The sequence below is a fragment of the Bidens hawaiensis genome, unplaced genomic scaffold, assembly GCF_021521415.1.
Source record: "Bidens hawaiensis isolate Kalapana, Puna unplaced genomic scaffold, B.hawaiensis_p1.1 tig00009828_1, whole genome shotgun sequence".
Lineage (NCBI taxonomy): Eukaryota > Viridiplantae > Streptophyta > Magnoliopsida > Asterales > Asteraceae > Bidens > Bidens hawaiensis.
The window spans coordinates 781,852-796,222 of NW_027491736.1; the positions used below are offsets into that span (position 1 = coordinate 781,852).

Consider the following 14,371-nt stretch of genomic DNA (forward strand, 5'->3'; position numbering starts at 1 on the left):
TTACAAATTATAAGTCTCTAAAAATTCTTTATTTACAACATAGTACCAATTTATTGACAATTTTTTACAACATAATCGATGTTATTTTTTCCAATTACATCTAAGATCTTCGGCAGGATTTTCAATCTCAATTTCCTCGGTACTATTTCCAACAAAATAACCACTGCCTCTCGGTATCAATTTATTGAAATTTTGACAGCTAAACAGAAATTATTTTTTCAACTCTTAAGTCTAATAAATCAACTTCTTTCCTTGATTTATCTTATGCAAAGCAGATTATGTCAGATGTCATAATATGACATAAAAATCATATAAGGTTGTTTAATGGTTTAAGAAGGTCATGTTAGATTTCATGACCCAACACTCCGTATATTTGTTAGTCAATGATTGAAATGTACAAAATTCAATTAATAATTCAATTTAATAATCAGTTTTTACATTGAAGTATAACTATATAAGCAAACATAAAAGTCACCGATAATAAAATCAATAATATAAGCAAGCATATAAAATTATTTTATAGAATAAACGAAAAAGACGCTTACTTTTACATGCGGAATTCCTTCTACTATCAAAGAGCGATCTTGAATCACTGTCGTTAAGAAGGAAATTTTAAAATAAAAAAATATGTAATAATAAAATTAACATACGCAACAAAATGGTTTGTCTAACGCGTATAATGAAACAGACAAAAAACATCAGGTCAGGTTGAGTAGTGTCTATGAGAGAACGACATTAGAGGAAATGATTGGTCAAGCGTGTGACCTTATTAAGTTTCTCAAATCTCCTACTGCAATAATTAAATGTTATATGCTGTGTAAAAGATTCGATACACCTATAAAGTAACCACCATGTAACTTTTTTTATAAAACTTAACTGGACTTGAAGTCCTAACAATCTATCAAACATCTGTGCATGGTTGGTGTCAACACATGAGCCAATTGAATTAGCTACAAATTAGGTGCAATAATCAGCCAATATCAATTGTCAGCCTGCGGTGACAAAGAAACAAAAAAGTAAAGTTTTAAGATCAAACAACACCATTCATTAAGTGACATACACATCTAAAATTTAAAGATTATACCTTTGTTTGCCTGCAATAAATAACGGGCCCATTGACGAAGGTTCCCAACTATGATTTACATTTGGACAAATACCCTCGGCCTCCCGATTATATATACACCCTGAAAACTGTGTCATTTTACATCAAAGATCAAGTAGCTTTCTTGGTTCAGTTATGATCCCATGGGTAAAAATTGGTTAAGGTAATTTCTATCAATGTGCAAGTCAAAAGAGTCGTGCAGAGTTGACCCAAAATCATATTATATTCTTTTGTCATCATATTAAATATTGTCATTAAAACTATTTCAAAAAATATCTTTTTGTAAAGAAATGAGTTGCTATGTTGTAGGAATATAAATACACCTTATGCATCTTTTAATCTATTTGTTCTTTTAGCCTATTTTATCTATTTTATCCATTTGACCTGTTATCAACAAACATGACTCACCCAAAATTTGTTATAAACGCATCTTACTTTAGGTTTTTTTTCCAATTATATGTGATCTTAACCTTCATAAACAAAAAAGAAATAACATTGTGACTTTTGAGGTCAAACTGTGAACCTACAAAATTCAAATTCACATTACTTTTGTTACAAACAACTTATTGAGCAAACCTTAATTATGAAGGTCATCAATTTTGTTTCTCTTTTTTGATTTCTGTTTAATGTTATTATAAAATTTATATTGTTTTACTTCATGTTCTCGTGGTTTTTATCTATAAAATATAAATCACAAAACCCCTAAACACTACCTCAAGATGCTAATTTATATATATTTTCTTATAAATAATAATATTGTGCAAATTCTCAAATTAAAATTGTCGTAGTTCAAAATACACTCTTCACTTGTGAATTGTTAGGTTATAATTTTTGACAGTTGAATTTAAAGGTTATACATCATATAGTAATTAACTCTATTAGTATAGAAAAGCCCAACATTCAACACCGACGATTCACTGTTATGCTTACTCTAAAAACACATTTATCAACAATCTTACAAAAGCTTATCCTACATAAATACAGATTGCTCCATGAACACTCATATCAATTAGCTATAGCATCAATCTCTAACCTAGGCGCTAGGAAATTGGTTAGCCCTATATGATTCTGAATTCCAATTAGCAAGCATCAGATCTAAATCACAATGGTCACCAGGTAACAGATATAACTCTTAATCAGCCCTCAAATCATCTTAAGATGCCACTTAATTGTATTAAACCTTAGCAGTTCACCAATCAAAAACAGTAAATACTGCTATTAAATCAAATCATAATCTTATTTCGCCCAAATTAAACTAACAATCCAAACAATCGTTGATAAAAACATTCATAATGGCATACATGTGCTCTTCTGATTATCCAAATTCACAACACCTTGAACATACATATTGTATCTTAAACTACACAGTTCAGATGTACATACAAAGATACAACCTGATTTTGACATGAACATCATAAAAAGTGTGACATTCGTGACAAAACCGGATATACCTCAGTACGTATTTATCGATTAAGCAAATAAACGCTTTTTGCGTAACAAACGAACGATTAACCGAACGGGTCGGGTTATGACCCAAATATCCCGGGGGGGCCATCTATAAGTGATATACGTTTAATACAAGCTAAAATATTAGTAATATGGCCTTAGTTCGATAGCAAACAAGTTAAACGAAAACATGCTCGTTTAACTTCCCGTTATAGATTTAAACGCGAAAGATATTTACAAACCAAGCATTGTATCATCCGTTAAGCCGAAAAAGACTTATCAAACACTTCTTTGAAATGTTTTAAGCGATCCGTGAAAATATTTTTGATTTTTACAAACATATAGTATGTTTTTATAATTTTACTCAAAACTAGCCAAAAAACACTCGTTTTCGCACTGTTTAACGCACCCGATAAGTTTTTCGCGCCAAAAACCGAACCCGAACTAAATTTGGACTGGGCTTTTCATTTTTGGGCCTTTAGAATTAGAAACTTGGGCCAAAATGGGCCCATACTTCCGATCGGCATAGTAAACCCTACCCCCATTTTTTTTATAAAACTTGTTACCTAAGCTTTTTATTCATTTCACTTGATAAAAAGCTGGAGTCCAAGCAGCTGCAAGTCACTTTTCCAGAAATCTTCCAAAACCCTAAGGTAACAACTTTAAATAAGTAGCTTTTAAACTTGTTTAACCTTGATTAATACCATAAAAACATGTCTTAATTGCTAAAAATCATTCATAATCATGTAAAAATCCTAAAAATGGTCCATAAACATGTTTTGATCATACACATGGTAAGGAACCTGTTTTGATAGTTTTTTTGGCCATAAACACGGATTAAAGGGTTGAAACGGCGTTTTTACGGTTCAAAAGTTCGTTTTTGTGCACTAGCCGAAACCCTAAGTGAAAGGGCTGTTCTATTGATGAAACCTGCTTGGTTTGTGATATAGGACTTGTATCTAGCCTACATAGAAGCACAAGAGCTTGAAAAGTTGATTAGAAAGGTGGAAACGAACCAAAACCGCTAAGGTAATGCCGAAACACTCGCTTACGGGCTGTTTAGGTTAAGGTTGTGATGTGCATATTATTAGGCCTTTAAATTTTTTCAGGGACATCAGGGACCATGTCATTGAGTCCCTGTTCAAATTTGGTAATTTTTTGACCATTCGAGAATATTTGGCGAATTTATTACCGAATTGGGACGTTTATTTGGGAAAAATAGCTAAAATACTTCAAAAATTATGAAATTTTTCTGGGAACTCAAATTTGATATATTTTGATCACATATAAATTTTGGGATCATTTGGAGAAGTCTAAAGGTGTTTTGTGTATATGCGTTCGTGTGAATTTTTATAGCCGAATTTGGGCCGAAAAGAATATTGCACGAGCTTTTTACATTCTGGAATTGATACAGGTTGTTTTGGGATATGATTTGAGTATTCAGGAATTTTGGTGGAATTTTTTTTGGAAATTGTTTGGGATAAACGGACGATTTTCAGGCGAAATATAGCTGATAAAATGAATTTTTATAAATTAATAAATCAGTAAAAAAAATTCCAGAAATATTTTTATAAAAATATACATATTTTAATTGATAAGTGACTAAATTTTCATAATTTAATGATTAACGGTTAATTAATTATGCTAATTTAAAGATTAAACAAATTTAGTTTTTATAAAAACCGGCAAGTTCGCAATTAACGAACCTGCGGGAATATCAAAACACCAAGAATGATCAAAAATCATATTTTTGGACTAATTAAGTAAAAACGAACTTTTCTATGAGAAACCTGGACAATCCGGATGGATTGTGCGCGTTTCTTCTTAAATCAAACTGAATAAACGGAAACGGGCCCCGTGGCTAATCCGGGACCCCAGTATGTGATCCTTCTTTATAACTTAATAATTTTATTAACCAATACATTTACCCAAGCTTATTTTCCCATAAATGTTTCTGAACGCGTAAACGAACAACTTGGCCCAGCTGGGAAAACGGGAATCTGAGCCAAGTTCGGTTTTAAGTATTAGACATTGAACAACATCACAGCCTAAGCCTATTGCCACTTTCTGGGCATTCCAACTATACCCAAATTAGTTATACAGCCCAGTTTAGTATTGATATTATAATAATATTAAAATATTAATATTATTATAATATTGATTATAGGAAACCGAGATTGCAAGTTATACAAACCTCGAACCGACGTGCTACTGATTATCTACTAAACAGTGAGTTTCATGACCCCACTTTTAAACTGCTTTTACGAACTTTTGGGGTGAAAAACATGTTGATACATATCTATATATACTCTGAACTGTTTGATGATGGGAATTATCTAAGTGCTAACACATGAAAGTCCCCACTAACACAGTGATTAGCTTCGAGCCGGTGGCTTGTGAATAGTACTATTGGTTTGACAAACCCAAACGGAATCGGCCTGGGTGCCGTGTCACATAGCGCCGTTTGCACATGACCATACTTATACAAACAGGCTATGTAGTGTTAGACATAGCTACCGGGGCATGTTGTGGGTGGAAGGGGAGCCACAGTGGTTGATTGAGCGTGGGAAATGGATGCACGCAGCACAGACAGTCAAGGCTTCACTGTAGCTTAGCATAATTACATCATAAACATACAAACAAACATACTTGTGAACGTACATACATACATACTCGCGTATTTACAACTGTGATTGTTGTACGCACAACTGATTTTCTTGAAACTCGTGAAACTCACTAACAATTTGTACTTGACCCGTTTTAACATGTTTTCCAGGTACTGGATTGGATTAGAAAGTCAATGTGCTACGTGTTTGACTTGCGATCAATGCTGGGTGAATTGATGCAAGTGTGCTAGTAAGAAGTAAAGTCGCTTAATGGGCTGGATTTAGTTTGTATCACCTAGTTGTAAACAAAGTTAGATCGATGTAAATATTGTAAACTAGTTTGTATTGTTCTTCATAAACAATGTGGTTGATACTAGAGGTATCTGTTACATTTCCGTTTTACGCTTCCGCATTGTGCTAGTCGGGGTGTGACAGAAAGAAAGATTACATATTTGAAAGGCATTCTTAATTACCTTAATCGACTTGATGAAGGCGTTGTGTGTAGCTCCATTCCTTTAATAACCAAAAGAAGGGCACAGAAAGCACCAAGACATCATCTAGATCGAACTGAAAGGATATTTATTGCATACATATAAAAACCAAGAATATGATTAGTTATTAAAAAAAATGGGGCTTATCTTAGGATCTAAAAAAGCTGATCAGAGAGATAATTGCTGGTGATGAGGATAACCGGCGTGGTTGAAGAAAAACATGGAGGTGAAGCGGAAAGAAAGATGAAGGTTAGAGAAAGGGGGAAGAAGCCACAGCGTTTTGGTGGGGAGAGAAAGGCTAGGGTTTCTCAAATTTTAATTATGGATTCTATGGTATTTTGAGATGTTATGACCCGTGTAAAGCTTAAACGGGTATAATCCGGGTTAAATTAATGAGAGGCCACCATTCAAGAATGAAGCAATCTGGTGGCTCCATAGGGGGTGGGGAGCGACTAGAATGCGACACGTAGGATTTTTGAGTTTTCATTTATATATATTATATGTACTAGTTTTAGAGTCCGTGTCACATACGGGATAATTCAAATATAAAATTATAAGTAAAACAAATAATTATATAGCGTACATGAAAAAAAATGTATTACATGTATGCTTGTATCTATATAATGTGTACATAAATTGATTTTATTTATATCACAAAATGATTTTTTTAAATAAACTTAATAAAAAAATGCCCGTGCAAAATCATACCCGATAATGCTTCTTTCTATTGAAAAATTCATTCTCGGTGTTATATATGTATAATTGAAAGAATTTTGGTTATGAACCAATTTTGAAAATAAAACGTCTCATACGATAGTAGTTCTAACCACTCAGCTTAAATACAAAAGAGGTGTTACCTTTATTAATATATTTATCAATTTACCACCCATCAAAGGAAGGAGGATATTAAATTGTAGCAATGGATGTTCTTCAAGAACTATGTTTTTCTGAGCTACACCATAAAAAAGATTTTGATAAGATTTAGAGGGCTTCTCGACTTTGTCATAATGACAACATAAAAAATAACATGTAAACCCATTCAATTTTGTGAATATTTTGTTTCATTTGAGCATAGTTTTGCATGGCATGCTTCCCATACAACGTCTGGATCACCATTGAAGGAAAAATTATTGTTGACGTAAATATTTCAAATTTGATAAAAGTTAGAAGCATTGGTAGACATGGGGTGGCATGTCGAAAGTGTTCGCAATCTTTTCTTAAATTTTAATAGTTGAGGGAAAAATAGTCAATTTGCCAAATCCCGAACCTTTTGTTTATTTCAAAAAATGCCCTTAAAAATAAACTTGAAACCCGAATCATGTTTAAAATTTTAACTTTCATACTTTTGACATTTTAAAGTTAACACTTTGAACCCATAACAAATTTGACGATAAATCTATTTTGCATTATCAAACTTTTAAAAATACTCAAAATATTCATTTTTGATCCGTAACAAATTTTGACCTAAATGTAGTTAACTTGTACCAAACAATCTATTTACCAACTTTTGACCCATAAAATAAAATTTAACTTCCACAAAAAACCCGAAACAATTTTTATTTGAGAAACATGATTTGTTGTTGATTTTTGAAATTCATCAAGTATTTTGAAATATATAGTAAACCAATATGTTAATATTGGGTCAAGTTAAAAAAAGAAGTATGATTTTTGTAGGAAGGATAAGAAATAATCTAGACCATTGATTTTAAATTTGGATGGTTGAGATTAGTTTGAGACAAAATCATGTGTGAAATAGAGAGAATGGTATTAAAGTAATAACACACATTTGTTGGGTTTCTCTATCCAAATGCAAGACACATGTCTATCTCTCCCATCATTTTAAAACGTACATAACTTTTTTATATGACATTTTTTATAAAAAATTAATCACCATAATAACGTGTGTTTTTTTATATTTAATATGAGTACCATATTGTTATAAAAAAAAATAATAATAAGTGGGTTTTTTTATACATTGTGTTATAGTTATGGACATTTTGTTTTTTCTTCATTTCTTACACAAATTGTGTTTTTACAAATGTGTTATTCCATTGTGTTTTTGAGTTATTTCATTGTATTTATCAAATTTATGTTTTAACATAGTGTGTTTTTTGCATTATGTTTTGACGTAGTGTTTTATTTATAAATGTGTTATTTCATTGTGTTTTTGAGTTATTTCATTGTGTTTTAACAAATTATGTTTCTACATGGTATATTTTTTTTATTGTGTTTTAAATATTGTGTTTTATTTGTAAATGTGTTATGTCTTTGTGTTTTTAAGTTATTTTCATTATGTTTAACAAATTATGTTTTTACATGGTATATTTTTTTTTATTGTGTTTTTACATTGTTTCTTTTAGAAATATCTTAGTTCATTGTGTTTTATGATAGGATTTTTATATTGTGTTTAAAATAGGTTTTTTTTTTGTATTGTGTTTTTCAATATTACCATTATCATATGCATTGTGTTTTTCATTATCACAGACTCCCAACACTTTGTTACATAAAATTATAAAAATCACAAATTCATATTATCATCTCCTTTGTTTTAAAGCCATCATCACCATCAGAACCAACCATCACCAATATCTACTTCCGGCAAGTGAAGCTCCGTCGTTCACCATCCGCAACCAACTCCACCGCTACAGCACCATTCACCACCACTGCCACAACCACTCTCCTTGAGAGACCCTAATTTGCATCGACCATCGATTCCGGCAGCCACCACCAACGATCACCGCCAGACTCGTCACCGGATAAACAATTTACTTCGGGATCTGATGAGCAACGCGGGCGGATGCTAGGGTTATGGTGCAAGGGAAGAGGTGGGTGACGAAGGTTGAAGGTCGTGGCGGCGGGTGGCGGAGGTGAGTGACATAAACTCCGGCGTAACCGTTGTCATAGCTGCTGCTTCGTTTGTATCCCCAAAATGATGATTTGGAAGAATTAGGTTGATCGTCGTCAGTTAACGGCGGTGGAGTTTGGCGCACCGACGATGATTGTGGTGGCGGAGGTTCTTTGATATGTGCTTGAGTGGTTGGAGTTTGGATAAAGAAGAAGATGGAGAGGTCTAGAGAGAGATTTTGGGAGAGTTGGGTTTCTTTTTTCTATTTTTTTAATAAGTTGTAAAGGACCTAATTATCCTTCTTTCTGGCCTTCCTACAAAACTAATACTTCTTATTTGAACCAAACTCTGTTAATATTTATATTTATAAAAATATATCGATATTATATAAATATAGTGTAAAAGAAATGTGAATAATTATTGATTTATTACTTATATTAGGGTATATTAGAATTGGAGGGAAAAAATTGTGAGAATTATCCAAAACAAGACAAGTGTACCAATTTATTTTACTTTATTAGAATATAGGTCTATATATATATATGTATGTATTTTATATTATTTAAATTTGATTTTTTTATATAACGGTAATAAATCTGTTGGGGGACCCCACCGTCTCACCGCGCCGGCCGTCCCTCCCAAACCCTTCCACACCCTACTCCACCGAGCCCCCCGGTAGTGTTCGCTCCTTCACGCGCCTTCTCCCTCCTCCTCGACGCCCATAACGTATGGTCTAATAGCATAGTAAAATATGTATTATATATAATTTAGGAAAGTATCAAAACTTTTCCAATCGAATAAAAAGCTATAATTAAAATTGTTATATCAGCATTAACATTTAAAACCAAAACTATTATACACATGCATACCATCATGTAATCTTTTCAATTTTTGAATACTATTACCCTAAATCTTATACAAATATAACACGCCCATAATCCATCAATAGATGAACGGCCGAGATTTTATAAAATAATAACAAAGAGGCGGTGGGCTAAGATTGATCCATTGGTCAAGTAATAACATAAATGGACCCATAAACACAAAAGCCTCTTACAATATTATTATTGGACTTCTGCTAGGGTTCAGCCCCCATAACTGTAAGCCCATCTTCTGCCTTCTTTTCTTCCTTTTTTTTTTTAATAAATATTTCACAAAAATACTATATAATAATAATAATTTCTCAACATGTTCTTGTTTTTGATTGTATCATCAAAAAATTTGATCTTGGTTATGTATTGTGACCATATTCTTTGTTGTACAGAATGCAGAACACATGATAAAGAAACATGTTATTTGTTAGCAATGTTATCTTCAAACTGTTACACTCTTGTTGTTTAATAATATAACTATTTATTTGTATGATTACTTATTGGATGCAAAGTAAAAGTATGCCCTTTATATTTTAAGCCATATCTATTTTTTAAGTTATTATCATATCATCATAATGATTACTTATGCATAGTGCAATGTTGTTTTATTTATTTATTTATTGCAGGTATTCATATAATTAATAATGATGGCTAACCCTGCAACCAGCAATGAACTTGCTAATGTGGATTCAGTAAAGAAAAACAAGACTAGAAAAACAAAATCAATGGTTTGGGAACATTTTACTATCGAAACCGTTGATGCTGAACGCACCCGAGCCCGTTGTATGTATTGCAAGGACACATTTGCACATACTAAAGGCAAAAAATCATCCGGCACGAGTCACATGGTGCGACATATTGATTATAGAATCTGTCCCGCTATCCGAATGAACCTGCAGAGTGATTATCAAAATATACCATTAATCTCTCAAAATAATATTAATAATAGTAATAATAATAATAATAATGATGATGATAGCCTCCCAAGAAACCGTCGTAAAAGAGCTTCAAGACCGAAAAGTTTATCCTTTAATGAAGATGGTTTCAGGCAGGATATTGTAAAGATGGTTATTATGCATGAATATCCACTTGATATGATACAATGTCCTGCATTTTTCAACTGTTTAAAATCACTGCAACCTGAAATTACCATTTTGCCCCTGGAAACGGTTGAGCACGATTGCTTGGCGTTATACCAAAGAGAAAGGCAGGCACTTTTCGATATGGTTAGGAGCTGCACTGGTCGGGTTAACCTCTCTCTTGAGTACCGGGCCACTGATCAAAGTATCGGGTATGTTTTCATAACGGGCCAGTTTGTAGACAATGATTGGAAAATGCATAGAAAGATTCTTTCGGTTGTTTTGTTACCGTTTCCTGATTCGGAATCTGGTTTTGATCATGCTGTTTGTTCTTGTATTAATGATTGGAACTTGGAGAACAAGTTGCTTGCAGTAACTCTTGATGAATCTTTTGCAAACAAAGATGTGAGAAAAAGTTTGATGAGTTTACTTTCAGTCAAAAACTCGTTAAATTTTGATGACTCGTTACATTTTAAAGGGAAGTTCTTGATTGGGAGTTGTTATGCACGGGTTTTGTGTCATCTTGCGCAAGATGCGTTAGGGGTATTATCGGAAACGGTGAAAAAAGTTCGTGATAGCGTGAAGTATGTGGTGACGGTTAGATCTTGCGAAGAACGGTTTAACGAACTCAAAGTTCAGCTTCAGGTACCGAGTGTGAAAAGTCTTGTGCTTGATGACCAAAGTCAATGGAACACAACATATCATATGTTGGTAGCTGCAAGTGAGTTAAAAGAGGTGTTTTCTTGTTTGGATGCTTTGGTCCAAAATTACCAAAATACCCTCACGATGGCCGAGTGGAAGCAAGTCGACGTTCTCTGTACATACTTGAAACTCTTACTTGATGCTGCTGATGTTCTAACGGGCCCCACGTATCCGACTGCGAATGCATTCTTTCATGAAGCATGGAAGATACAACTCAAGCTAAAGCATGCATCGGTGAGTCAGGATCCGTTTGTTAGAAAGTTGACCCGGTCAATGCACGAACGATTTGATATATACTGGAAAGACTGCTTTTTGGTGTTGTCAACCGCGGTTTAAAATGAAGCTTGTGGAGTTTAGTTTTGCCAGAATTTACGGCAAGGATGCGGGCCAGTGGATTAACGCTGTGAATGCTGGTGTTCATGAGCTGTTTATCCATTACGTTGTGCAAACGCTTCCTCCACCGACGTTTGTTGATAATGAAATCGAGGTTTTGAAAACCGGGACTCATGAAAATGAAATATTTTCTGATTTTGATGTTTTCGTATCCGAATATGCATATATGAAACCCGAACTTGATCAGTATTTAGGAGAGTCCGTGTTACCACAGATGCAAGAGTTTGATGTTTTGGGCTGGTGGAAGTTAAACCGAAGAAATTATCCAACTTTATCAAAACTAGCATGTGACATATTGTCGATTCCTTTTTCGACAAGTTTTCAAGATTCGGTTTTTGATGTGACGAGTAAGAAGATGGATCGATATCGCTGTTCGTTAAAACCGGCTATTGTTGAAGCACTTGTTTGTGCAAAAGATTGGATGCAACATGGAACTTCACAATATGGTATATTCAACTCTTGAGAAAATAGTTGCAAGATTTTAATTCCTTTTGGTTATTGTTAAACATGGATTTATGGTATAATGTAAATCTTTTGGGATATTGGTTACTACTCTCTTGAAAAAATTATATGGTTTTACTATTTTTTATGAATTATTTCTACCCCCCTCCCCTTTTTTTTAAAGTATTATATGATTATTATTATTATTTTATATTTTTGAGTGGATATGGTCTATAACAAAAAAGAGTGTGCATCTTGAGTCTCAACATCAATTTAACCATAACTGAAAAAGGGATATAGCAAATCCAGTTATGGGCCCAGCCCATTATCAATGGTAATAAGTATGTCTATAAAAATATGTGCCTTATTTGAACAAAAGTGAGTGCTCCATTTCATAATTCATATGATGTTGGAATTCATTTGCCAATAATCTAATTATTGGGTATGAATTCTTGTTAAGTTCAACAACAAAATAGAGCCATTGATAACGTTACTTCAAAATCTAAACTTTTTTTTCGAAAACCCTCACTTTTTTATTAACACATTAACATCAAACCAGCACAAACCTCATTAAAAATATTAAATTGTTATATAATATATGTGTATGTATGAGAGAGAGACGGTGGGCCCCACTTCCCCGCCTGTCTTCTCGCTTCCCCACAAATTTCACCAAAAAACAACCCTTAGAACGCTACCGTTTGCCACCTCCTCGTCCATCCTTACCACCTCACTCAAACGAGCATACACAAATAAAGCGTTCTAGTCCCGCAGATGCTCTAACTTTATAGACTTAAAGTCAAAATTTTTATTATAAACTCCAATATTAACCATAAATCTTGTTAGATATTCGTTAATTATGCATTTAGATAAAAGATTTGCTATAATTATCATACGTAAGATTTTATAATCATGATATATTTGTACAATTTTTAATAGCTAAACACACCCTATTTATTATACCCGTATCACACTAAACCTAAGTGCCCATTAAAGAAGCTTTGCTTCTTATCACTGGGATACAACCTAAGCGGCTATTTTTACATTTTGTTAACTGTGTTTTTTATAAATCATTTTAAAGGGCGCGTTAAAAAATTTATACGTACGTTATTGATGTTTAAAATGTGTGAATTTTGTACCAATTGGATTAGGTTTAAAAATAAGGACACAGCATCAACGTGCACATGTCTAGGTTAGTACATTTATTACTAAAGCCAAAGACAGACCAAATAATCTGGTTTTAGTCAACATTAATACATTATATAACCGGTTATTTTTCTTAAACTCATTTTACATCTTACATCTTATATCTTATATAAGTAATAAAAGAAAATCCCTAATGCCACATGACATCTCTTAACATCTCTCTATCCTATGTGACACTACATAAGGCTTTCTAATCCATTACTTTGCCACATATGAACTAATAAATACAAATAAGTAATAAATACTCATAATAAATACAAACTAATAATTAATATATACTAATAATATGGAATAAAAATGATATTATTGTTACTAATATTATTTATATCATCATCATTATTATTATAAATAGCCTTTTAGTAACCAACAAAGACGTGTGAAAAAACAACAAAGTAGCTAAGAAAATAAGGATCGATCATCGGAATTTTATAAGTTTATGAGTGTAAAAGAGTATTGTGTCATGGTTATTTTTTTACAATAGATTAGTTAAACCGAATCAAGGGTTTTAGACAATTTGGGAAAAAAAAATGTTTTCAGGTTATAATCTCTAACGAGGGGCAGTTTAGAACAACGTTTTTTTTACTGCAAAATATTGTTAATTGATTCATAATTTGATAAAGGTCGAGGTGGTTTTTAAAAGAATTTTTATTTAAAAAGAGTTAACAGGCCAAAGTGTGTTTCAACTTTCAGGTAATGACTTTGATGACAAATCTTTGGGGTTAAGACTTTAGTGACATATCAAAAAACTGATTTGGAAATTTAAAATTTGGTTTTGGGTTAGATTCAAAGTCAATATTTTTTTGTCAAGATATTTTTAATTTGATAGAGGTCAATTTTAAAAAGTAACATTTTCTGCATTTTGGTTTCTTTTAAACTACTAACATCAAAAGAAAAATTAATCTGTGCTAAAGCTTGAAGACGTATATATGTTAGTCTATTTAGGTTATATGTTTGCCCACAATAATATCTCATTGTATGCATAATTTGTCTGAGTTGTTAAAATTTGTAACATGACGTGGTGATATAGCCACAAGAAAAAAAAACTATAATAATGTCATCAATTTACAAAATTATGAAATGATTTATGGTTCAAATGTAATTTGAGGATATTTCATATATCTTGAGTTTCTTATTTACTTATATAATTTAAATTGTTAAACCCGTATAATACACAGGTAACTAAGCTAGTGC

The 14,371-nt window shown here is 32.6% G+C and overlaps 1 pseudogene; it reads left to right on the forward strand.

Moving 5' to 3' along the window:
* The first annotated feature begins 10,009 nt into the window (after positions 1-10,009).
* Positions 10,010-11,999, forward strand: LOC143533705 (zinc finger BED domain-containing protein DAYSLEEPER-like; annotated as a pseudogene).
* Positions 12,000-14,371: the final 2,372 nt, after the last annotated feature.